Below are 26,128 nucleotides of genomic sequence, written 5' to 3' on the forward strand. Positions count from 1 at the left end.
TTTTCAGCCTATCTTTAGCAGTGATGTGCACTGGATCTAATGTTGTTGTACTTCTGACTTCATCTTATTTTTCTACCCTTATTTTCTCTTCTCCCTCATTTCCTCCCTAACTTATTTCTTTTTGCTTTAGTCTTTTAAAAAAATCAGAGAGCATAAAAAGTCAAACACAAGGCTTTTACCAAAAGCAACAAAACAAAACGACAGTCCCTTTGCCCCCTCCTCCCCACTTCTGATTCCCACTCTGTGGACCAGCTAAGGTCACATCTTTTACCTCTTTCATCTGGCGCTCGTGTTTTTTTTTCACTTGGCTTTTCACTTTAAGCACTATTTCCTGATTACTTATTATGGAGAGTAGAATTTTGTTTTCTTACAGTACTCTCTGTAACACACACCCTTCACCTATAACTATCCTTCCATTGTAATAATATCACAATTTTGATTAAACCCATTTTCAGTGTTTACATTATTATGCCTATGGAAATATTGCTCACAGGTGAACTGCTTGCTGTCCACTTTGTGTCTTATATAGTCATTTTGTTTTCCCTTAGGTTAATAATTGTCTTTTTTTAACTTCTGTTTCCATAGAGCAGTCACTAATTTCTGCCTAAGCCCTCCGACAGAATTATAAATCTCTCACTCTATCCATTTTGCTTGTTTTCTCACAGACGCTTCTTCTGGATGTCATCCTGGAGCTTTTCATCGTCCAGCTTCAGTCTGGGCTTGTTGCTCTCCAGGCTGGCTGCCCAGTTGTCATTCTGTGACTTCCCTTTTTCATCATTTTGAGAATTCTCTCTACATCTCTCTTTCACTGGGTCTCTTGTTTCCTGGAACTCATATTTTCCTCTTGGTTTTGCTCACTTTGTTTGGTGGAACACATCCTGCAATGGATTCCTGAGAAAAAGTTCATGAAAGGTAAATTGTTTTTTAGGACCCGCATGTTTGAAATGCTTTTATTTAGCAGCACATTTAAATGGATAGTCTGGGTATAGAATTCTAGGTTGGAAATAATTTTCCCTCAGAATTTTAAATACATTGCTTCTCTGTCTTCTAGCTTTCCATATTGCTATTGAGAGTTTGACACTAGGTACCTCCTGTGGGACTGGAAGATTATTTTTCTCCTCTCTGGAAGGTTTTGAGATCTTCCTTTTCTTCCTAACATTCTGTAGTTCCATGATGATCCACCTTAGATTAGGGTCTTTTCTTGCCCACTGTACAAAATGAACTTTAACACTGTGGGCCCTTTTGATCTGAAAATATGTTTCCTTCAGTTTTGAGAAATTATCATGTATATTTTTATTTTAGGAATTTCCTCCCCTCCATTTTTTTCTGTTCACCCTAGAACTTTTGATTCAGTTGTTGAATCATTTAAACTGATCTGATTTTCTTCTTATCTTTCCTTTTCCCCCGCCTTGGAGATTTTCTTTGTCTTCTAACTCTTCAATTGAATTTTTAAATCTGCTATCATATTTTTTTCTTTTCTTTTTTATTGGAGGGTTGTGTGGCATGCCACACAGCATAGGGGGTCTTAGTTTCCTGACCAAGGATGGAACCTGCACCCCCTGGAATGGGAGCATGGGGCCTTAATCACTGGGTTGCCAGGGAAGTCCCATCATATTTTTACTTTCTGGAGCTCTTTCTAGTTCCCCGATTGCCCCTTCCTTCCTGTCCCTGTTTTTGTTTTGCTTTGTTTTTAAATGGCATACTGTTCTTATTTCATTTTCCCATACTTCTCTAAGGGCGCTCATTTTAGTGCTTGACATTTTCTTTTATTTCCACCATTATTGTCTCCCTCTGAACTCTTTTTGTTTGTATTTACATTTGCGATTTTTCATAAATGGCTGCCTATTCATATTTAAGAGTGAGGCACTTAAATGCCCCTTCTGTGAATGTGCGGAGTGTATTGGACTGTTGAGCTTTGCAGTAGTGTCACGTTTGGGGGTGGGGCAGTGGAAGGTACCTTCAAATGTCCTTATTTATAGATATTTTCTCTTAGGCTGGTTAGTCAGCCAGTCAAAGAAATCTTTTTACATGGGAGTTTATGAACCTGGCTTCTAGAGAGTATTAGGGGAAAAAGACTGGAGAGTGGGGCTGCAGGGAGCTCATCATTCCTTACAGAGACCTCCATCTAATCCCCCTGTCTTCAGCTAGGTCTCATGCACCAGGCAAAGAACCTTTGACCCAGCCTCTCAAGAGAAACTGCCTGACTTCTTCCAGGTAACCTTTGTAAGGGCTTTCCTGGTGGCCCAGTGGAGAAGAATCCACCTGCAATGCAGAAGACACAGCAGGTGTGGGTTTGATCCCTGAGTTATATAGATCCCCTGGAGGAGGAAATGGCAACCCACTCCAGTATCCTTGCCTGGAAGATCTCATGGACAGAGGAGCCTGGCGGGCTACAGTCCATGGGGTCACAAAGAGTTGGACACGACTGAGCGACTTCACTCACTCACTCAGGGATCTAACGGATGGTTATAAAGACATTCAAATAGTCTTTTCTTTCCATTCACACGCCACATTCCCATCTTCAGAGTCACTTGGTGCCTTCCATTTCAGAAGTTTCCAGGGTTCTGTGGTGCAATTTATCTTCCTTTTTTCAGCTTTATTTGATTTGTCCCATATGAGGGAGCCTGAATTTTGACTCAGGACCAAAACAAAAGTTTGAAGGCAAAGTCAGAGAGATGGTGCCCATGGTAGAATACAAAAGATGAACAAAAGCAAGACAGTCTCTGCAACCAGGGGAATAATCATATCCAAAGTCACAATCTTTGTCTACTTTCTACATGGTTCTCCACTTAAAAAGACAGTGCTTTGAAATAATATGATGAAGAGGAGCAGTAGTTCCCTCTGTTGATCTCAACCTATGTCCTGAGGGAGAATCAAGGCTATATATATAAGAATGAGTTCAAGGTCAGAGATCTGGAGGTTGTAGAAAAGTTAAGAAGTGTGTCCAGGCTTTAGGACTAAGGTCAACAGCAATGTGAGGATGGAGAAGTTTCAATTTTATGTGACTCTTAATTTAGAAGTGCACCCTGATGTCTTAAAGGAGTCGCTGGGAAGGGGGCTGAGTTATGATTTCCAGCTTCCCTGTCCAGTCATCCTTTGAGGACTGATTGGTTGATAGAAATCTACTGTTTAGGGACATTTCACTTTACTAAAGTAAACATAGTGGGCCTTTACGGAACTTAGAGACCTTCCTACACAAGGAGAAGGCTGTTAATATACTTTCCATCTCAGGGCAAGAGCTCTGGGTTGTTGTCCCAGTGGGATGTACTACAGATAGACCTGTAATTTGCTGCCAAGTTTGGCCCCTAGGGCCTTCTCAAGAAGAAATGGTTGTGTCCCTAATGTTGTGTCATCTACAAACTGGCACTTGCCAAGGGCATTTGCCATCTGCCTCTGTGGAGATTGAGCCCTGTGCTACTGCAGTTGTTGACCTTAGATATACCCTGAAGGGAGTTCAGAGTGGAGACTGAGGCACTCTGTGTTCCAGGGAAACTCATGGAACAGGTCTTTAGATAGTTAGATAGTTTCAGGAACTGTGTTCATGATCCTAGTCTTTGCATCTCCCCCTATCTAGAAAAGCTCTAAATCCCTTCATGATGACATCAGCTCTTTGTGACTAGCAGAAAACCTCTGATAAAGTAAGTGCTTGATTGCACTGAACTCCCCTCTTCACCAAAATCTTACATATTGGCCTTCCTCTACTACCTCTTTGGAGTAGTCTCTCAGAGCTATCAGGCTTCCTAGGTGGTGCTAGTGGTAAAGAACCCACCAGCCAATGCGGGAGACTTAGGAGATGCGGGTTTGATCCCTGGGTTGGGAAGATCCCTTGGAGGAGGGTATAGCAACCCACTCTAGTATCTTACCTGGAGAATCCCATGGACAGAGGAACCTGGTGGCTATAGTCCAGGGGTCACAAAGAATTGGACATGACTGAAGTGATTTAGCACGCACACACATGGACTCAGAGCTATCTGAAGTGCTATTTTCCAGGCAGCAGTCCTCATTTTGCCCCAAATAAAACATAATTCACAACTTTCATGTTGTGCATCTTTTTTTAGATTACAGTCACATTAATAACATTAAGTAAGTTTAAGTATATATAGCCTAGCTTCCCTTAAGAGATGACTCAGAGTTGGTACACAAGCTGAAATATCCTGAAAGGAAGAAGGAAAGAAAGAAAGAACGAAGAAGTAAAAAGCTTCATTTTCATTTGTAGCTTTGTCTTTCAGAACTTTTAAAGTGTAATATGTATATATATGTGTGGCTCAGTCGTGTCCAACTTTGCAACCCCAAGCTCTTCTGTCCATGGGATTTCCCAGGCAAGATACTGGAATGGGTTGCCATTTCCTACTCCAGGGGATCTTCCTGACCCAGGGATGGAACCCATGTCTCTTGAGTCTCCTGCATTGCAGGTGGATTCTTTACCTGCTGAGCCACTGGGGAAGCCCTTAAGGTGTAATACTACAATAATAATAATAATAAAATTTTAAAGTGTGATGCAGAGATTTACAACAAAAAGGTATTGAATCATAGCAGACAGAGGGATTTGAAGATATAGTGGAGTAAGGGACTTCCCTGTCAGTCCTGTTTAGACTGTGCTTGCAATGCAGGGGGCAAGGTTTGATCCCTGATCAAGGGACTAAGATCCCACATATTACTTGGGGAGGCTAAAGGAATAAATAAAACATCATTCCTAAAAAAAAAAAAAGATACAGTGGAGTAAGTAAGTGATTTAACTCTCTGATCAAGAGAGAAAAGCTATGGAAGCAAAGGAAAGAAACAGAAAAACAAGATGGTGACTGCCAGCTAGAAGAACTTAAGTTCCCCTCCTCCTGGTGACCCTGTGGAGATTCCCACAACTCTGTCAGCATCTAGAACTTATTTGACTGTGAGTGGAGTGAGAAAGTGCCAGATAGTGGAACCAGTGGCTTCCTGGAAAGATGGGATAGAGAAGCTCAGAGACTGACACAACCAGAGAGCAGAAGAAGAAAGGAAATGACCTTTAGATAGAAGCGGAACTGTAAGTCTTCCTGATTGCGTCTAGCATTCTGCACATACAAAGGAGCCCCAGGAAAACAGTCTCAAAAGGAGAGGAAATAGTGTCAGTGTTGCTGGTGAGGCAAATGTACTTTCCAGATACAGATCACCCAGGGATTCTTAACGCCTATATGATGGTCACGCAAAGACTTGTGGATAGATAACCTTTTCTGTTAAAACAAAACAAAACAAAACAAAACAAAAAAACAATGAACTGTTGCACACTGAGTCCCCTAGAAACTGACTCTGAGGTAGATATTCACATGCAGGAAGCTTTCTGGAGAGTTCCCAGGGATTCAATACCAGCAAAGGAGTGCAGGAAGTAGGACTGCATAGAAGGATGGCAGAGTGGTCACCACAAAGGTCAGCCCGCCAATCCTCTGAGGAACTCTGTCCTGCCTTGGCTCAAAGAGGACTGGCATTCATACTTGGGCATGGACCAGTCATTAGTTGTAGGCTGCCTATGAGCTTGGACAACGTGACTCTCTTCAACTGAGGACAGTATCCGGAAGAGAGACCCATCTGAGAGCCATCGGCTGCCAATATTACCAGCAGCTGAGGGAATGATTGCCTCAATTCAGGAAGAAGATCTGAGTAACATACCACAGCATCCATTACAGCCAACCATTTGCACTGTGTCCACTCACTTTCACTATGATAACAGTGGGAACAGCTCCTCCAGGATTCTGCTTGGTCTATGTTTGTGGGGAGATCTACAAGAGGAAGGTTAGTGGATAAACTAGAGCCCCTGGTGCTGCTTCTGGTCTGAAGGTTGCAATTTGTCTACAGCCATACCACCCTGAATGCACGTGATCTCATCTGAAGTTTGCAATTTATACTCATTGTCTCCCTGCTATACAAACCATTTTCATTTCCCTCACCTTCAGCACTGTCATATAAGCATCTTATGTGGTGGGCCCCTGGTTACCATGTCCTTCTCGGGCTGTGGCTACTCCATTTACCATAAAAATTGTGCAAAAAATTACTCAGTCAATCACCAGGGCCTCCAAACACAGACTCCAGTGTTGCTGGGACAGGAAGTGTAAATGCCACAATTAGTCACTGTGAGTGATAAGCAGAAGCCAGAACCTCTCCTATTTCCTTCCCTTGGATTTCAGAGCCATGTATTATATCTATTGAGAATACAGTCAGATATTAATATAATAGTTGTTGATTTATGGTATATGCTGCATCTTGGAAGATATCACTCCATCGTTGGAAGGTATCACCTCCAAAGTGGTACTGCAGCTGCACCTTTAAAAGGCCATTTTGTCACTGTCAAGTTGACAACTTCTGTATAGTGTGGTATGAAACAGAAAGAATGGATTCCAAGGTCATGGGTCATGTTGCACCTTCTCTGTTTGAAATGGGTTCCTGGGTTCAATCAAAATATTACAGGATTCTGTGTTGGTAGATCAAGCACTCCATCCCTATGCCTTCAAATAGTGGTGCTGACTGAGGCCCTGAGGATGGGAAAGGCATACCTATACCCTAAATATATATTCATTCCAGTCAAAATTAATCACGGCCCCTCCCAGTATAGTCAACTTGCCATCAAGTTGTTGGTTGGTCTCCTGGAAGAATAGCGCCATATCAAGGACTTGGTGTTGGTCTCTCTTAGTAGTGGGTTGAACAGAGGAAGAAATAAGAGAGATACAGTTGCATCAAAGGCTTCCATAGGAGCCCATAGGGTGCCGATCCGTGAGGCAAGTGAGTGTGGCCAAATAAATATCCAGCCCTCCATCACTGGCCACTAATTATTAGTGGCTACACCCAAAGAAAGGAGCATGACCTTGGGCAAGGTAGCTTTCTTCAGTTGAGGGAGAGCAATACTTGGAGAGACATTCATCTGAGAGCTGTCAATGAACTCTCACAGCAGGTAGGAGAATGAGTATCTGAGTCCCGGAGGAGAGAGCTAGGAATAACTGACCAACTGGTAGGCATTTCCATTCTAAATCTCAGCTTTTCCAAGGAGTTCTAGAATGGGGATAGGTTGGAGGAGGGCAGAAAATTGTGATATATCATCTGCCAGCTGTTGTAGTTGCTTATCTGGGAAAATTCATTGAAAAGTGTATATATTGTGGTTTCATGTATATCTAACCAAACTTTGAGTTGATCCAAGCAAAAAAATTCTAAATGGATCAACAAAAAGTACAAAGAATGCCTTTATTCTAAAATATCCACCATTTATAAGATTCTGATTACTTTAAAAACCTTCATTGTTGTATAGACATAATGTTTACATATTCATATCAAGAAGTTATTTTCATTCTATTTAAATATATGTTTATCTCCATTAATATAGTTTGTTCATAGATTTATTATTTTTATTAGTAATTCAATATTCTACCATATTAATTTATCAATGTTATAATGAGTTAATGTCTCTGTTTGGAGCATATGACTTATATCTGGTTTTTCACAATAATAAGTAGTACAAGTATAAAAAATATCTTAAAAAATCTCCCTTTTTTAATCCCATAATGGGATTAAAAGCTCTATTACCAAGGTTGCTTTTAAGAAAGATTTTCCTAATTTTCAATACTGCAGCAATGTTCAAGTGTCTGCTTACCAATTCTTAAACTCTTAACACTTGGTTTTTTCTTACTTTTGGTAGTAGAAAGAATTTTTACCTCATCATTGTTTTAAATTCAGTTTCCTTAATTATTAGTGAGGCAAAGAGTTTTCCCAAGTGTTTTTTACCTTTTGTATTTTTTGTTATTTATATCTTTTGGCTATTTATCTCTCTAAAAAAGGAGACTGTCTTTCATATTTTTATCAGTCCCTTATGTATTACAGACAGCAAACTTTATTTGACATTTTTTCAGCAGTTTCTCATTCCATTGCTCTTTATCTTAAATTCACTTTTTAATTAAATAGTTTGCTTTGTGTTTTATAGCACAAAACCCATTAATAATTTCTTTAAATGTTTTGATATTTTAAAATTGATATATTATTTCTGTTAGGAAAGATATGTTATCATAATCTGTAAACTTTTTATCTTCAAATGACAATAGATTTCTGTTAAGTTATTTAATACCTCCAAATCTTTTGTGGCATAGTAGAAATTATGATCATTGTTTTTTGGCCTTTTAGCTGAAATCAAGTGTAATTAGAGTCTTTTAAATGTTATCTAGTTTCTCCTGTATTGTTTAACAGAGATTCATTTATTTGTCACTTATTTCACCATATTTTTCATGTTTTAACTTGCTGTGTAGGTAGGTTCAAATTTATTTCTGAAATTTCCAATTTTATCAATAGGTCTACTTTTTAAAAAAATATAGTATTATCAGATTCTTCCCTCTTACATCCCTTTAAGAACTGAAGTAATTTTGGCTTTAAAATATGTGCATATGGTGGGTAGGTGGGAGGGAGGCTTTAGAGGGAAGAGATATATGTATACATAGACCTGGTTCATATTGTTGTACAGCAGAAATTAATACAACATTATACAGCAATTATCCTCCAATTAAAATTTTAAAATGTGCATATGAACATAGATATGTGCATATGAATACAGAGGCATTAAAAAAAGGTCTGGATGGTTAGCCTTGGATGATTGAATTACAGATGAGCTTTATATTTTTCTTGCCTTTTATCAATAAATTCTAATATATGTTATATTACAAAGGACACATCACTTCAATGCTTAAAAATAAAGAGAAGCTCTGCAGATAAAATTAAGAAAAATATTAATCATAAAATAAAAGATAATTATTAAGAAAATAAAAAGGAGCAGATTAGGGGCAAACTCAGATAAACGACTGCTCTCAGTCCTTTGTGTGTGCTAAGTTGCTTCAGTCATGTCCGACTCTTAGACCATAGCCTGCCAAGCTTCTCTGTCCATGGGATTCTCCAGGCAAGAATACTGGAGAGGGTTGCCATGCCCTCCTCCAGAGGATCTTCCCGACCCAGAAATCGAACATGAGTCTTTTATATCTCCTGCATTGGCAGACAGGTCCTTTACCACTAGCACCACTTGGGAAGCCCTTTAATGTGACTGTAATAACAGTGTTCGGCCCTCTTTGTAAGCACATCTCTGCATAGCTACCCCTTGACATTTCTGAAATGCCCACTTTTGTCCCAGTCTGTCTCAGTTCTGTTTCTGGAATCTACTCGCTGTGACTGCAACTGTCTTTGGCTTTCAACGCCATTGGTTCCCACGGCTGACTACCTGTCACTGATTTCTTTCTGGACTTCTGATTTCAGCTCTTGCTCTTTGTGTGTTTGGGTTGACTCTGCTCAAATCTCTTTGTAGTCCTTCCTCAACTGTCAATCCTCTCGACCCCCAAACTGCCCACCAGCTTCTGAGTTTTTCTAGTCTCAGCTGCAACAGAAAGTCTGGGGTGACAGACCATCTGCTGATAACAGCCATGCCCTGGACATGGTTTTTTGGACCAGAGGTGGATACTTGCTCATGCGAGAAACAACTTGTGATTTGCATGCTCAGTCACTCAATTGTGTCCAACTCTTTGTGACCCCATGGACTGTAGCCTGCCAGGTTTCTCTGTCCATGGGATTTCCCAGGCAAGAATACTGGAGTGGGTTGCCATTTCCTTCTCCAGGGGATCTTCCCGACCCAGCGATTGAACCCACGTCTCCTGAATTGGCAGGTGGATTCTTTACCACTGAGCCACCACAGAAGATGCCTCATTAATTAGCATTGCATCAAATTTGTGAATGGGAAGTATGACCATATCATTTGTCTAGTCTTTCCAATTATGAGCAGAAATAGCTCTCCATCTAGCCTGGTTTTCTTTCAATGTGTTATTAGGATTGTGTAGTTTTCTTTACAGCTCTTGGTGTCTGTGTGTGTGTGAGTATTGTAGGTAAATAATGGGGATTTGGTGTTTGGTTGCAAATGTGACTGCTTTTTTACACCTTAGTTTCTGGCTGTTGATTGTGACAACCATTTTTAAATCTGCTTATGTTTTCTGCTGGCCATTTGAGGAAATGAGGAATTGCCCAGTGTGAGAAGGGCTGCTTAGCAGAGATGGATTTGCATCGCCTGTTTGCTTTCACATGTTTGTGTCTCTTGTGGATGATGTTTGAGTAGTGCCTGGCCCTTGTGAATCATGTGGGCGGTGTACCTTTACGTTCTCCTCTATGAATAAGCCAGGTTAATTGATCTGTACTGGAACCAAATCCATGTCCTTAAGCCCTCTGAAGGCACAGGCAGTACAGACCTTTGCTTTCAACAGCACCCATTTCCAATGATTACAGTTGTCTGGGCAGCTTTGGGAGATACTGATTTTTATGATGTGAATAGACTGAAAAACTATTTGGGGATTGGTTGTAAGTTTTTGAGCAATAGATTAAGGGCTGAGCTAAGTCATGTCCTAAAAATATGCTGTGAAAAAAATACACTGTGCTTTGAAAATTATACAAGTAATACATGTTCATTGTAGAAAAATGAGACAATGCAGATAAGCTTAAAAAAAGAGAGAGAATGTCTAAAATCTTACCATTTACAGTTGGTTGCTGTTATTTTGGTTATTTTTACTTCCAAGTGGTTTCCTATGTCTGAAGTATATAATTAATTATACAAATAAACATGCACATTTAATATATTTCCTAGTTTCTAAGATGTATCTTTCTCCACATTATGACATTTCTAAAATGAGATACAGTTTTACAATAAGTGATTAAATTTAATAAAGTATTTCTCTTTCTCCCTTACCCCGCAAATAGCTATTATTAAATGCAGTCCATGGTATCTTAAAATATATTTTTAAATTTCATCTTTTATGTCAGATAATTATAAATTCACATGCAGTTGTAAGAAATAATACAGAACGATCCCTTTTATCTTTTACCCAGTGTGTAGTTAATTTTATATATCAACTTGATGGGGCTAAGGGATGCCCGATAGTTGGTAAGGTATTATTTCTAGGTGTGTCTAGGAGTGTATTTCCAGAAACCATTAGCATTTGAATCATTTGACTAAGTAAAAAAGATCATCCTTACCAATGCAGGTGGGCATCATCCAATCCATTGAGAGCCTGAATAGAAAAAGAAGGTGAAAGAAGGGTGAGGAGGGTAAATTAGTTTACTTGAGCTGGGACATCTGTCTTCTCCTGCCCTCGGACCTTGGTGCTCCTGGTTCTTGGCACTTGGGACTGACATTGAGGCTTACACTATTGGTCTCCTGATTCTCACGCCTTTGAACTTGTACTTGCACTATTGACCTTCCTGGTTCTCAGGCCTTAGTACTTGGCCTGAATTATACCACTGGGTTTCCTGGTTCTCTATCTTGCTGACAGCAGATCATGGGACTTTCAGTTTCCACAACCGTGTGAACCAGTTCCTACAATAAATCTCTTCTTATATATCTATATATCTTTGTCTGTGTCTATGTCTGCTTCTATGTCTGTGTCAATTTCTATATCTGTATCTATAATCTATATCTATATATCTTACTGGCTCTGTTTTTCAAGAGAACCCTGACTAATAACACCCATTTTCCCCTACTGTTAACATCATGCAAAAGTATAGTTCAGTGTCACAACTAGGAGATTTGTATTGATATGGAACATTTTCATCACCAGGTGGATCTCTATGTTGCCCTGTTATAACCATACTCACCTTTCTGTCACTCTCCTCACTCCAGCCCAGGCTATTACCTCTGGCAGCCATCAGTTTGTTCTCCATCTCTATGATTCTATCATTTCAAGAATGTTCTGCAAATGGAATCATACACTATGTAATTTTTGCTTTTCTTACTTAGCATAATTCTCTGGAGATTGATCCAGATTTTACATGTATCAATAATGCATTCTTTCGTTATCGTTGAATATTCCATGAATGGATACACCCAATTTGTTTAAACATTCACCCCTTGAAGTACATCAGGGTTTCCAGCTTTTGGCTACTCAAATAAAGCTGCTATAAACATTAATGTACAGATTTTTGTGGGAATATAAAATTTCTCTGGCATTTACACCCAGGCAGGCAGTTGCTTGATTGTAAGGTGGTTGCATATTTAGTTCTCAAAACTGTTTTCCAAAGTGGCCTTTCCATTTTGTAGTCCCACCCATGATGTATGAGTGGTCTGGTTTCTGTGCATCCTTACTTTTTATTTTACCCATTCTGATAGGCAAGTAATGAATTTCATTAATAGTATTATTTTCTTTAATAGTGCTATTCAAATGACCTACTTCATATGGGGTGAGTTGTGTTAGTTTGTGTTTTTCAAGGAACTGGTTCATTTCATCTAAGTTGTCAAAGTTATGTGCATAGAGCTGTTCATAGTATTTCTTTCAAATTCATTGATTTCTTCTCTTTGTTATTCCCTTCTTTTTTGCTTTGGGTTTATTTTGCACTTTTTCTAGATTCTTGAATGGGAGCTTAGATTATTGAACACAGACATTTCTCTTTACTGATATGTACACATGTATGTATAAATTTCACTGAAAGAGATATTTTATATTGCATAGAAAAGCCTTAGTGTGCCTACCATATTTATAGCTCCCTCCTGAGGAATTCAATTCAATTCAGCAAATATTTTTGGAGTGCTTGGGCCAGGCACTGTTCTAAATTCTTAGTACATAAGGGAACAAAATAGACCAAGAGTTCTGTTTTTGTGGAGCTTACATTTTAGCAGGAGGAGACAGCTAATAAATAATGAGTGTAATTTATATGTGAAGTGAAAGTCACTCAGTCGTGCCCGACTCTTTGTGACCCCATGGACTATATAGTCCATGGAATTCTCCAGACTAGAATACTGGAGTGGGTAGCCTATCCCTTCTCCAGGGGATCTTCCCAACCCAGGGATTGAACCCAGTTCTCACACATTATTACTACTACATTTCAGTTGTGTCCGACTCTGTGCCACCCCAGAGACGGCAGCCCACCAGGCTCCCCCGTCCCTGGGATTCTCCAGGCAAGAACACTGGAGTGGGTTGCCATTTCCTTCTCCAATGCGTGAAAGTGAAGTCGCTCAGTCGTGTCCAACTCTTAGCAACCCCATGGAATGCAGCCTACCAGGCTCCTCCGTCCATGGGATTTTCTAGGCAAGAGTACTGGAGTGGGGTGCCATTGCCTTCTCCGTCTCCCGCATTAAGAAAGTGATAAGTGCAGAAACAAAAAGTACAGCCGAGTAAGAGGGAATGGATACGTGGGGAACTATATATGGTACATACACATATACTGTATAGTCCATGGGGTCGCAAAGAGTCGGACATGACTGAGCAACTTTCACTTTCATATATAGTATTTACTACGGGCTTCCGCAGTGGCTCAGTGGTAAAGAATCTGCCTGCCATGAAGGAGATGCAGGAGATACGTATTCGATCCCCGGATCAGGAAGATCCCCTGGAGGAAAGCATGGCAACCCACTGTAGTATTCTTGCCTGGAGAATCCCCATGGACAGAGGAGCCTGGTGGGCTATGGTCCATGGGGTTGCAAAGAGTCGAACACGACTGAAGTGACTGAGCACACACTCAAACACGCATAGTATTTACTACTGCAGAACTTACCATAATGCATTTAATACTATAGTTAGAGTATTGAATAGATTGGTCAGACAGGCCTTGTGGAGAAAGTGAGATTAAATAAAGACCAAAAGGGGTTAGTCAAGTCAGTAAATGTAGGAAGTGTGCCTCAGACAGATGGGGCAGCTAGAGCAAAGGCCCTATGGTGGGAGCATGTTTGGAATATTAGAGGAAAAGCAAGCAGGAAAAAGGAAAAAAAAGCAAGAGGAAAAGCAAGTGTGGCTGAAGCAGAATGAGCAAGGGGGAAAGTGGTAGCAATGAGGTCAGCGTATAATGAGGGCTAGGTCTTTAGCTCTTGCTCTGGTTAGATGGGGGGCTGTTGCCGTATATGAAGCAAAGGAATGACATGAACTGATTTAGGTTTAAAAGAATCACCCTGGGCGACTTCCCTGGTGGTCCAGTAGCTAAGACTCCATGCTCCCAATGCAGGGGGCCCAGGTTCAATCCCTGATCAGGGAACTCAATCCTTCATGCTGCAACTAAGAGTTTGTGTGCCACAGCTAAAGCTCCCACATGCTGCAACTCAGGCCCAGCGCAGCCAAAAAAAAAAAAAAAAAAAGAATCACTCTGGCTGCTATGTTGGGAATGGGTTATGTACAGAAGCAAGTAACTACTGAAACAATGCAAGTGAGAGGCAGTGTAGTTTGGAGCAAAGCGATTGAAGTGGGAAAGGTGAGAAGGGTTCAGATTCTAAACATATTTTGAAAGTACAGATAATAGAATTTCTTCATAGATTGGATTTGGGGTGACAGAAAAGGATAGGTATCTGGATAACCGGCTTGATATAAATTTTTAAACATAGGTGACCACTTTTAATACCATATACACCCTTCTTACCTCTACAGTCCTGTCAAGCTTGTTGGACAATGACAGGCGCCTTACCTGGGAGCAGCTGAGCAGTAAGCTGGGCATGAGCCTTTAGGGTGTCCTGGCATGAAAGTTTTGTCCAAATAAATGACAATTAACTGTGCCAGTGATTTTTTTCTTCCAGGAATCAGAATTGGGGAGACAAAAATCATCATTACCATCATCCTCAGTGAGAGCAGACATGGAGAGAAGGCAGTATCCAGACCTCATGAGTAAGCAGAAACCATGAATAAACAAATGCTCTGAGCAAACAAAAACCAGGAGGCAGCCAAAAGATACACAGACTAATGACAGACGTAATAGAAGATAACCGAGGAAGCACCAAATTCTCAGGAGAGACAGAGTCAATGACCAGGCCTGGGTCACATGCGAATCCTGGAACCTCATGTACAGTCAGCTACTCTGTTACCAGAAGTGGGAGGATGGTGCTAGACAGGCAAAGACTACAGGTGTGTGCACCAGCCACATGAAGTCAGGCAGGAACCGACTCATGGGAGCCAGAACCACACATGAGCCAAAACTATGAAGGTGTTAGGAAGCCAGAAAAAGCAGAGGAAACCTGTCTGCTGAGAGAAGCTGAGAAGTATAGCAGACGATCAGAGAGGAGCAGATGATGGCAGATGGTGCCACTGTGTTCAAGCTGGGACTATATGTAATTTTCCTTTTTCAGTCCCATCCCCAGGTGTCCTGGCTAGGCTGACCCCTGCATTTTAGTGTCCCCAGAATACCTCCTTTAGATGTTCAAAATATCCTCTTTTCTTTTTTTTTTTAAGTTGAAGTATAGTTGATTTACAATATTACATTAGTTACAGGTGTACAGCTTAGTGATTCAGTATTTTTATACATTATATTCTATTTAAAGTTATTATAAAATAATGGCTGTAATTCCTTGTGCTGTACAGTATATCCTTATTTATCTATTTTATACACAGTAGTTTGTATCTCTTAACCACATACCGTTGTCTTAAACCCCCCTCCTCCCCATTTGTAACCACTAGTTTATTTTCTGTATCTGTGAGTTTGTTTTTGTTTTGTTATATTCATTCTTTTATTTTTTTTTAGATTCTACATATAAGTGACAACAAAGAGTTTGTGTTTGACGTATCACTAAGCATAGTACCCTCTAGGTCCATCTGCTGCTGTTGCTGCTGCTAAGTCGATTCAGTCATGTCCGACTCTGTGCGGCCCCATAGATGGCAGCCCACCAGGGTACCCCGTCCCTGGGATTCTCCAGGCAAGAACACTGGAGTGGGTTGCCATTTCCTTCCCCAATTCACGAAAGTGAAAAGTGAAAGTGAAGTCGCTCAGTCGTGTCTGACCCTCAGCGACCCCATGGACTGCAGCCTTCCAGGCTCCTCCATCCATGGGATTTTCCAGGCAAGAGTGCTGGAGTGGGGTGCCATTGCCTTCTCCGCTAGGTCCATCTACATTATTGCAAATGGCAACTTTTCATTCTTTTTAATGACTGACATATTACATTGTATATACATATTCCACATCTTCTTATCATTCATTTGTTGACAGACACCGAGTAATTTTTGATTTATGCTCCAGGGATAAAGATGGCATATTGTCAGGAAATCACATAGTATCTACTATTCTCTGCAGATTGAGCATGGCAGACAAGGTACAAAAGGTGAATGTGACTATTTTGAATAAAGAAGAGCTAACTGGAATCATGTGAAGCACTTTATGTACCTTCTCTTATTTAATCTGCAGTGTGAAGGAGGTACTATCATCACTGAGGTTCACAGAAGATAAGTACAGTCTGTCTTCATTATTTGTGGGTTCCATATTTGCAAATTTTCTTACTCACTAAAATTTATTTGTAAGCCCAAATCAATCCTCTTGGCACTTTAGTCATTCCCAGACAGCGCAGGGCAGTGAAAAAACTGATTTCTCCAACTTGCACATTCCCAGCTGAGGCAAGCAAGGCGACGCTCTCCCTTCTTGTGTCAGCTCGTATGCTGTAAATAAGTTTCCCTTTTGTAATTTAGTTAGCAGCACATTTTTCACTTTTTTGTGCTGTTTATTTGTGATTTTACTGTTTAAAATGGCCTCTAATCATATTGTTAAAGTGCTACCTAGTGTTCATAAGTACAAGCAGCTGTGATATGCCTTACAGAGGAAACGTTTTAGATGAGCTTTGTTCAGGCACGAATTACAGTGCTGTTGGCTGTGGGGTCAATGTTAATGAGTCAATAATACATGTTTAATAAGGTGCCTTTAAGCAGAAGCATGGGCTTCCCATGGGCTTTCCAAGGGCTTTCCACGTGCTAGTAGTAAAGAATCCACCTGCCAATGCAGGAGACACAGAAGACACAGGTGCAATCCCTGGGTTGTGAAGATCCCCTGGAGGAGGCCATGGCAGCTCACTCCAGTATTCTTGCCTGGAAAATTCCATCGACAGAGGAGCTTGGCAGGCTGCAGTCTGTGGGGTTGCAAAGACTCAGACACGACTGAGCAACTGAGCTCTCACACACGCAAGCAGAAGCGTACATAAAATAAAGTTATACAGTTATATATTGATTGGTTGTGAAAATGTTTCACTGGAGACTTGCGAGAACCTAACCCTATATTTCCCCTATGAGTAATAGTTTCATATTACTAATTCAGTGTTTGCAGAGATTTACAGAACATAACTACCGTGAAAAACAAGAATCAACTGTGATATGTGTAGGATCCGACAACTTACAGGAGCGTGGAGAGCCCAGCTGCAAAGTCTTGCTTCTCTGATTCTAGACACCTGTGCTCATTTCATCCCACCCTTTCAGAAGAGAAAGAAAAGCTCTTCTGCTCAGCTTCCGGTGCTCCTTCTACTCTATGACATTGCTTTCCCTACACCTTGTTGCCTAGGTGGGAAATGAACAGGTATGAAACAACTGTGAAAAACACATCATAATCATAGCACATTTACCATCACCATTCCTTAAATATATGTGGCTGACATGGCTGCTCTATCAAAACCCGTTTTCCTGCTGGAGCCCAAATGGAGTTTCCTGATTTTTAACACAAGACTCCAGGCAATCACTACCAGTCCATCAGAGTTGGCATCTATGATGAAACTTTTATCTTCCTTGTATGATGACCTGTGTTCTTATAAGATCAAGCATACACTTGTAGTGTTGTGAATGAACCTAGAGTCTATCCATCATACAGAGTTAAGTCTGAAAGAGAAAAACAAATATCATATATTAATACATATATATGGAATCTGGAATATGGTATTGATCACCTATTTTCAGGGCAGGAATAGAGATGCAGACATAGAGAACACATTTGTGAACATGGGGGTTTGAAGGGGAGGGTGGGATGAGTTGACAGAGTAAGACTGACATATATGTATACACTACCATGTGTAGAATAGCTGGTGGGAAGCTGCTGTATAGCACAGGGAGCTCAGCTTGCTCTTCTGCGATGACCTAGACGGGTGCGATGAGGGAGGTAGGAGGGAGGCTCAAGAGGGAGGGGATATATGTATACATAAACTACCACACCATTTAAAGCAATTATACTCAAAAAAAAAAAAAAAGCATACACTTAGAGGGTCCAAGCCTCCAGGCTTAAGGAATTTTAGAGTTTATACTGAGTTTCACTCTGTTTCAAAGCCTAGACCCTTAAGGTAGCTCTGAGTGTCTGGCTGACTCTGCTTTGGAAAGGCTTTCTGGATTCCTTTACATAGTTAAGACTGTTCCTGAAAGATTCATTTTGATGGAAACAGCCTTCTTGTTCATCTTTCTATCACCTGTGCCTAGAACACTTTTGGCTAAATGTTCCTCATGATTTTGTTCAGTGAATGCCTGGCCTCTTAGATTGCCATCTATTTTTCCTAGGGAGAATGAGCTCTGACATGGGCCAGTGACAGAATGGAATCCTTACTGGCAAGAAGCAGGGGCCAGTATAGCAGGGGTGGAGCTTTCAGCTGAGGAGGAGGTTTTGGGGGTAAGCAGTCAAGAAACTGTACATGAAACTGAATAGAGAAGCATTTGACTGAATCTCTCTGCCTCTTTTCTTCATTTCTCTTCATGTTCTCTCCTATGGATTACCTCTTTACCTCTGGTAAGATGGATTTGAGAAACCCAAGCAGGAATGGGGTCAAGGCGTACAGGGAAGAGGAGGCATGGGGTATGCTGCCTGGGAGCTCGTCTTAACTCTGAACTAGTGTTGGAGAAGACTCTTGAGAGTCCCTTGGACTGCAAGGAGATCCAACCAGTCCATTCTAAAGGAGATCAGCCCTGGGTGTTCTTTGGAAGGAATGATGCTAAAGCTGAAACTCCAGTACTTTGGCCACCTCATGCGAAGAGTTGACTCATTGGAAAAGACCCTGATGCTGGGAGGGATTGGGGGCTGGAGGAGAAGGGGACGACAGAGGATGAGATGGCTTGATGGCATCACCGACTCGATGGACATGGGTTTGGGTGAACTCCGGGAGTTGGTGATGGACAGGGAGGCCTAGCACGCTGTGGTTCATGGGGTTGCAAAGAGTCGGACACAACTGAGTGACTGAACTGAACTGAACTGAAAGGACTCCAGCCTTCAGCTTCTAGTCTGTGGGCACCAGTGTTGCCCATTCTCACACAGGGCTCAGGACTCTTAGCCCTCTACCTGCCCAATTCATCTTCCTCTCCCCAGCTCCTGTTTCCTTTCTCTTACACATAGCAGATGTGGTTTGTGAGGAGATAGGGAAAAGGAAGTTAGCCCGGGGAGACATAGATATATTTGACCGGGAGCCTAGGAAGGGAAAGTCACTCAGTGCACCAGTGTGGAATGGGAGAGTTGAAAGTACATTAGATATCTGAACCAGGTTTATTATTTTATTATTGGAAGTGGTTTTCAGTCAAAATCTCTGCCGTGGTATTGGGAGGACCACAGGAAGCTGGGGCTTCCCACTCTGCAGTGGGTTCTGGAGCAGTGTGGTACTCAAGGCCTTGGGGGACTGTGATAAAGTACCTAAAGGCATGGGCTTTGGAATAAGACTGAACTGAGTTACCATGTTCTAGGTCTGTGGTTTGGGGCAGGCTCCTTAATCTCTCTGGATTTTAGTTCTTTTATGTATAAGATGCAGATATTAATGGTATGCACTCTATTGGATTATGATTCTCACAATCATTAAAAGAAGTGAGGTCTGTGATGTTTTTGTGAAGCGTGCTTAGGAAACTCAAATGTTATCTATTGCTATTATTCATAATACTACCATCTTGTGGTATTTTCTTACACCTGGTGAGATATTTCCTTTTCTTCTCAGCTCTGAGAATGAAAGCAAAATGTACAGAATTTTGAAGAATCTGTAAGAGCAAGACAGGTACTCACAGGGACACGTGAGCCTGAGTCTGAGAAGCAATCCTGACTGTGGAAGTGTCAGGACACCCGCAGGATTGCCCAGCAGGAACCAGAGTGGGGCCTCTGGAGATCATTCATTCCTGAGATCATTTGGTGACTGATTAAAAAAGGCACTGAAGGCTCACTTTGGAAAAGTATGCCCGTATTTCCTCTTGCCCTACTTCAGCAGGCTTGAAGGGGTAAGGAGTGGCCATCTCCAACTTACCCAAGAAATGAACCAATGGCCCAGAGCGATGGCTATGAAGCTCTTGTAAGCCTTGACACGCTGGGCTTCACCTCCCCGGCTTCTGTGATACTTGTTTCCCACAGCTGGGCTCACAGATGCATCCCTCCTACCACTGCCTTGTGGAATCTCCCAGCGTTTGCCCATCACCCATTGTATTAGTTTTCAACTGCTTCTGTGTCAAATTATTACAACCTTGGTGGCTTAAACAACACAAATTCATTACCTTAGAGTTCTGCAGTTTAGAAAACCAAAATGGATCTCACTGGGCTAAAATCAAGGTGTCATCAGGGTTTTCTTCCTTTGTAGAGGCCTTAGAGGGGGCAATGTTTCCTTACCTTTTCCAGCTTCTAAAGACCACCTGCAGTTCTTGGTTTATGGCCCCCTTCCATCTTTAAAGCCAGCAATGGCAGGTTGAGTCTTCACATCTGCTTCCATCAACACATGTTCTTCTGATTCTTCCTCTTCCACACTCAAGACCCTATGATTACATTGGGCCCACCTGAGTAATACAGGATACTCTCCTTATTTTGAGGTCAGCCAATTAGCAACCTTAATTCCATTTGCAACCTTGCCTTAATTCCAGAATTCCCACTTGCCATGTCATATTACATATCCATAGGTTCCAGAGACAGCATGTGGATGTCTTTGGGGGCCATCATTCTGCTTTCAGCAGCCATTACTCACTGCGCCCTGCTCTCTGATTCTAGAATGAGTAAGCTCCCTTGGATGCCAGGCCTGAGCCATCCTCTTTGTGCTGGGATTCATGAATCCCATACTAAGGTGCTGGTCTCTAGCCTGACTGGAGACCCTCCAGTCCTCCCCTTCACTTTTATATAAAGTGATCCAAAGTGCCTTATACTGAGCATGAGGGTGCTCTGACTGCTGTGCCCAAATAGGTGGGTAGGAGAAATTATTCTTTATTTCTTCAAAAACATTCATATTCTTTATTGTGATAGCCAGGCTAACACTAGTAGATTCAATTTTTTTTATTAAAATTTTCAAACAGGGATTTCCAGTGGTAGCCCAGCAGTTAAGACTCCACGGGTGATCCAGTGGTTCAGGCCCTGCTTCCACTGAAGGGGCCACAGGTTCAGCCCCTTGTAGGGGAATTAAGATTCCACATGCCACACGTTGTGGGAAAAAAAAAATACAAACATAAGAAGCCGATTTGTTCATTCTATGCTATCCCAGTCTTATCTGATAGCACTTTCATTAACTTAATTAATGCCTGAGGACAGTTTTCATGGACTGCAATAATCATTAGCTGCCAGTACTGAAAACTCTCCATTGGTGACCTGTATGTTTCTAGACACATGCATAAAGGCACACTCATCTACACGCACAGTGCTCAGTGTGGTGGGGAAAAGATGTTAAACTATGTTGAAGATGTGCTAGCTATCATCCTACCTTAAAGGGAGGGAAAAGAAACGGATCTAGCATTTATTGAGAAGCTGCATTGTGCTGGGAACTTTATATTCATAAACTCACTGTAAATCTTATTAGAACGCAGGAAAGCAGCTTTCATCAACTCCATTTTACAAATGTGAAAATTGAGGCCCGAGAGTCACATAACTAGTAATAACTCAACGTGTGACACCTGGACTGTCTGACTCTAAAACTTTTTCCTTTCCCTTTCACATGACCAGCTCTTAAAGCAAGAGAATAGATCAGAATAAGGACATTCAAACTGAGGTTAGTGGAACAAGCCCTGGAGCTTCTTGGAGATACCCAGGGAGTCTACATGTCAGGATTGAAGGTGTTTGGTAAGAGGCAAGAAGAGTGGACTGGGTTTTGGGCTCTCCCCACCTTTAATCAGACCAGCTCTACTGTTACCAGTTTTATATATTGGGATTCAATGAAATATTTCCACAGGAAAAGATGGGACGTAGTTCTGCTAACATAGACTCTTAAAGGCTATGAGACTGGAATCTGACCTCCACATCCCTACAGTTCCAGAATTCTGTCCTAGTTATGCCCAGCTAATCGGTCAATTCTTCCAGTGCCTTGATCATCCACTAAATGTGGTCAGAGGCTGTGGGAGGAATGTAGTGGTGGTGGTTTAGTCGCTAAGTCATGTCCAACTCTTGTGACCCCAAGGCCATATAGCCTGCAGGCTCCTCTGTCCATGGGATTCACCAGGCAAGAATACTGGAGTGGGTTGCATTTCCTTCGCCAGGGGATCTTCCCTACCAGGAATTGGACCCGGGTCTTTACACGGATCTTTTGATATTGATATCAAAGATATTCTGAGAGTCTGCCTAGACATGACACTGGTTGGCTCAGAGTGAGTCAATAAGATACTTTCAAAGTGAGCAGAGCCCTGTGAAATGAAGGAGATAACAACTTTGAAAATTTTAAGTTAGCACCTCATAGGCTACAATGTCTGGGTGAGTCATTATCTTAACAAAGGGTAAAATGAAAGGTACATCTTCTCTTTATGTGGGGATCTTCCCGACCCAGAGATCGAACACAGGTCTCCTGCATTGCAGGCAGATACTTTATCGTCTGAGCTACCTGGGAAGCCCCTTCACTTGGGGACACTCTTATTTCTGCTTCCCTGAGTTACTCCTTAGTAATCCCTCAAGGAAGTCTATTAAAAATAGCCAACATTTATTGATGGAGTACATTAATCTTTACAATAAGTAACTCATGTAACAGAGCCTCAGAATGCCACCCCCCTACCAAACCCACCTTGTTCCTCATTCATGGCCATAGGATTCCTGATTTTTAGCTGTGCACAAGGCTGCCTGGAATTTCCCAGCCTCCCTTGCAGCTTAGATGTGATTGTGTGACTACATTCTTGTCAATGAGATATAAGCAGAAATAGTGTATGGCAGCTTCTGGCAATTTTCTTTAAAAGACAGATGGTACATGCCCTTTACCCTTTCTTCATCCCTTTGTCCAGTCTGCTTCATGGAAGACAGATGCAATGGTTGCCAGTCTAGTCACAATCGAGGACCATGAGGCCACACAGAAGGTATGGAGAGCAGTGAAGTGGCCCTGGGTCCCTGAGGACACTGTGGAACAACTCTGGAGTTTCTACTTCAGAAACTACACACACTTTGGTGTGAAAGAAAAACAAAAGAATATTGTTGAAACTGTTTATATTTCTGTTTCTCACAGCCAATATGAATCTATATAGGATAGACGCTATATGCTATGTACTATATTTTTCAATTTTTCAAATAAGAAAACTGTGGGTTATCCAGATTAAATCATTTTCGAAAGTCACCCACCTAGTAGACGAAGCAGTTAGGATCTGATTTTGTCAAAGCAAAATATACTTTCCTCCTGTTCAGTGTTCACTTTCAGACCCTGAGGATAGTTTTTGACCCTCTATAGTTGGCAATAGCCTTTCAGCAAAGCCCTCTGATAGGGTCTGGTCATTGAACCATACTCTTCAACTTGCCCCTCCTTTATCTCTTTCAAAAATTCATGAGTTCCAAGGATCATGGTGAGGCTCAACTGCATGTCACCTTGAGAGTTCTGGGAGGTCAGTGCTGCCACCAGGGGTCTGATTGCATGAGGGCTGTTTACAAATTTTTATAGTTTACTTATTATATTTATGTATTTATTTACCTTTGTGCTGGATCATCATGGCTGTGCACGGGCTTTCTCTAGTTGTGGTGATCAGGGGCTGCTCTCTAGTCGTGGTGCTTGGGCTTCTCTGTGGAGCACGGGCTCTAGGGTGTATGTGCTTCGGTAGTTGTGGCACTGGGTTCAGCAGTTGCAGCTCATGGGTTTTAGAGCACAAGCTCAGTAGTTGAGGGGCACGGGCTTAGTGGCCCTGAGTGGCATGTGGGATCTTCCTGAACCAGGACTGAACCTGTGTCCTTTGCATTGGCAGATGGATTCCTAACTACTGGGCCACCACGGAAGTCCTACATGAAGACTCTTAGACCTTCCGGGATAAAGGATAATAACGACCATGGGAACTAATGATTGAGACCCTAGACAGATGGTAACTCTGAATAGAGAGGGAATGATGAAATAGGCCCTAATCCCAGGGGGAGGGCAGAGGTGCTGAGAAAGCAGAGCAGGATGTAGGTGAGAGCAGAGTGGTAGTGGGTAGCAGAAGGGGATATCCGTTTCACTGTGGGCACACACCAGGCAGGTGAGGCAGGCTGAGGTAGATGGTATCACAGGGTGAGAAACAAGTGAGACACACGTGTTTAGATGCCAGACTACCTAAGGTTTGTTGAAAAATGTTTCACTCTTTAGAACAGCAACTTCATTCCACTTTGGGGTTAAAGAGGGCTGTGGTGCAGTTAAACAGAGCTAACACTGGGAGTAGTGATCAAGGTTGGAGGGCAGAGGAGGCAAATTGGCAGCACCAGCAAACACAATGGAAAGAAGGTAGATGCCTTCCTCTTGACTGCACTCATCTTCCTCAAAGGGAAAATCAGAACCAGTGGTGGATAAGCGGCAGGTGGCTGGTTTACTTGCAGATCTAGTTGAGACATGACCCGGGGAATGTATGACATGTTCCTTAGGAACTTCGAGGGGATATTTTAAAAATATGTATCATAAACGGAAAAATATTGTATCATTCCACTTATTTGAAGTGCTGGATGAGCTGCACTTCCTAGGTTGTGCTAGTGTTAAAGAGCCCGCCTGTCAATGCAAGAGACATTAGAGATGCAGGTTCAATCCCTTGGTCGGGAAGATCCCCTGGAGGAGGTCATGGCAACTCACTCCAGTGTTCTAGCCTGGAAAACTCCATGGACAGAGGAGCCTGGCGGCTACAGCCCATAGGGTTACACAGAGTCGGGCATGACTGAACCGAGTTAGCATGCAGCACAGATGCATGAAATTCATAGAAACAGAAAGTAGAACAGTGGCTACAAGGGGCAGGAGGGAGCAGGAAATGGGGAGTTGTTGTTTAATGCGTACAAAGTTTCAGATTCACTTCAGTTCAGTTCAGTCGCTCAGTCCTGCTGACTCTTTGTGATCCCATGGACCGCAGCACGCCAGGCCTCCCTGTCCATCACCAACTCCTGGAGTTCACCCAAACTCATATCCATTGAGTTGGTGATGCAATCCAACCATCTCATCCTCTGTTGTCCCCTTCTACTCCCACCCTCAATCTTTCCCAGCATCAGGGTCTTTTCAAATGAGTTAGCTCTTCACATCAGGTGACCAAAGTATTGGAGTTTCAGCTTCAACATCAGTCCTTCCAATGAACACTCAGGACTGATCTCTTTTAGGATGGACTGGTTGGATCTCCTTGCAGTCCAAGGAACTCTCAAGAGTCTTCTCCAACACCACAGTTCAAAGGCATCAATATTTTGGCACTCAGCTTTCTTTATAGTCCAACTCTCACATCCATACATGACCACTGGAAAAACCATAGCCTTGACTAGATGCACCTGTGTTGGCAAAGTAATGTCTCTGCTTTTTAATATGCTGTCTAGGTTGGTCATAACTTTCCCTCCAAGGAGTAAGTGTCTTTTAATTTCATGGCTGCAGTCACCATCTGCAGTGATTTTACAGCCCCCCAAAATAAAGTCAGCCACTGTTTCTACTGTTTCCCCTTCTGTTTGCCATGAAGTGATGGGACCAGATGCCATGATCTTCGTTTTCTGAATGTTGAGCTTTAAGCCAACTTTTTCACTCTCCTCTTTCACTTTCATCAAGAGTCTCTTTAGTTCTTCTTCAATTTCTGCCATAAGGGTGGTATCATCTGCATATCTTAGGTTATTGATATTTCTCTGGCAATCTTGATTCCAGCTTGTGCTTCTTCAAGCCCAGCGTTTCTCATGATGTACTCTGCATATAAGTTAAATAAGCAGGGTGACAATATACAGCCTTGACATACTCCTTTTCCTATTTGGAACCAGTCTGTTGTTCCATGTCCAGTTCTAACTGTTGCTTCCTGACCTGCATACAGATTTCTCAAGAGGCAGGTCAGGTGGCCTGGTATTTCCATCTCTTTCAGAATTTTCCACAGTTTATTGTGATCCACACAGTCAAAGCCTTTGGCATAGTCAATAAAGCATGATGCAAAAACTCTGAGGATGGAGACTGGTAATATTGCACTAAATTTTTACTGAACTCTATGCCATTGAACACACACTAAAAATAGTTAACGTAGTAAGTCTTATGTGTATCTTACCACATGTACATAAAAAGGTATGTTTCCACATGCAGGGCAACCTCTATCCC

At 41.9% G+C, this 26,128-nt stretch overlaps 1 long non-coding RNA gene across 1 annotated transcript in view; it reads right to left on the minus strand.

Annotated features, from left to right (window-relative positions):
• LOC113905700 overlaps positions 1–15,203 on the minus strand; it is a 41,489-nt gene extending 26,286 nt beyond the window's left edge. Inside the window, exons 1-3 of the long non-coding RNA XR_003514705.1 lie at positions 14,413–15,203; positions 11,623–11,717; positions 11,005–11,039 (exon numbers count right to left, since the gene is read on the minus strand). This is a non-coding gene — a long non-coding RNA (uncharacterized LOC113905700). The remainder of the gene's footprint in view (positions 1–11,004; positions 11,040–11,622; positions 11,718–14,412) is intronic.
• Positions 15,204–26,128: the final 10,925 nt, after the last annotated feature.

The sequence above is a fragment of the Bos indicus x Bos taurus genome, chromosome 15 (genome assembly GCF_003369695.1).
Source record: "Bos indicus x Bos taurus breed Angus x Brahman F1 hybrid chromosome 15, Bos_hybrid_MaternalHap_v2.0, whole genome shotgun sequence".
Taxonomy (NCBI): Eukaryota; Metazoa; Chordata; class Mammalia; order Artiodactyla; family Bovidae; genus Bos; species Bos indicus x Bos taurus.